The sequence below is a fragment of the Triticum dicoccoides genome, chromosome 2B, assembly GCF_002162155.2.
Source record: "Triticum dicoccoides isolate Atlit2015 ecotype Zavitan chromosome 2B, WEW_v2.0, whole genome shotgun sequence".
Lineage (NCBI taxonomy): Eukaryota > Viridiplantae > Streptophyta > Magnoliopsida > Poales > Poaceae > Triticum > Triticum dicoccoides.
Window position 1 is genome coordinate 326253136 of NC_041383.1, and position 902 is coordinate 326254037.

A 902-nucleotide genomic window follows, 5' to 3' on the forward strand; every position below is an offset into this window, starting at 1 on the left:
GGAGGGGGGCTTGCCCCCAAGCAAGGGGGGCGCCCCCACTAGGGTTCCCCCCCAACCCTAGGCGCATGGGCCCAAGGGGGGGGGGCGGCCAGGGAGGGGGGCTTGCCCCCAAGCAAGGGGGGCGCCCCCACTAGGGTTCCCCCCCAACCCTAGGCGCATGGGCCCAAGGGGGGGGGGCAGCCCTCCAGGGGCTGGTTCCCTGCCCCTTGCGGCCCATGAGGCCCTCCGGGAGGGGTGGCCCCTCCCGGTGGACCCCCGGAACCCCTCCGGTGGCCCCGGTACAATACCGATATGCCCCCGAAACTTTCTGGTGTCCGTATGACAACTTCCCATATATAAATCTTCACCTCCGGACCATTCCGGAACTCCTCGTGACGTCCAGGATCTCATCCGGGACTCTGAACAACATTCGGTAATCACATACAAGTCTTCCTAATAACCCTAGCGTCACTGAACCTTAAGTGTGTAGACCCTACGGGTTTGGGAGACATGCAGACATGACTGAGATGGCTCTCCGGTCAATAACCAACAGCGGGATCTGGATACCCATGTTGGCTCCCACATGCTCCTCGATGATCTCATCGGATGAACCATGATGTCGAGGATTCAATCAACCCCGTATACAATTCCCTTTGTCAATCGGTACGTTACATGCCCGAGACTCAATCGTCGGTATCCCAATACCTCGTTCAGTCTCGTTACCGGCAAGTCACTTTACTCGTACCGTAATGCATGATCCCGTGACCAAACACTTGGTCACCTTGAGCTCATTATGATGATGCATTACCGAGTGGCCCCAGAGATACCTCTCCGTCATACGGAGTGACAAATCCCAGTCTCGATCCGTGTCAACCCAACAGACACTTTCGGAGATACCTGTAGTGCACCTTTATAGTCACCCA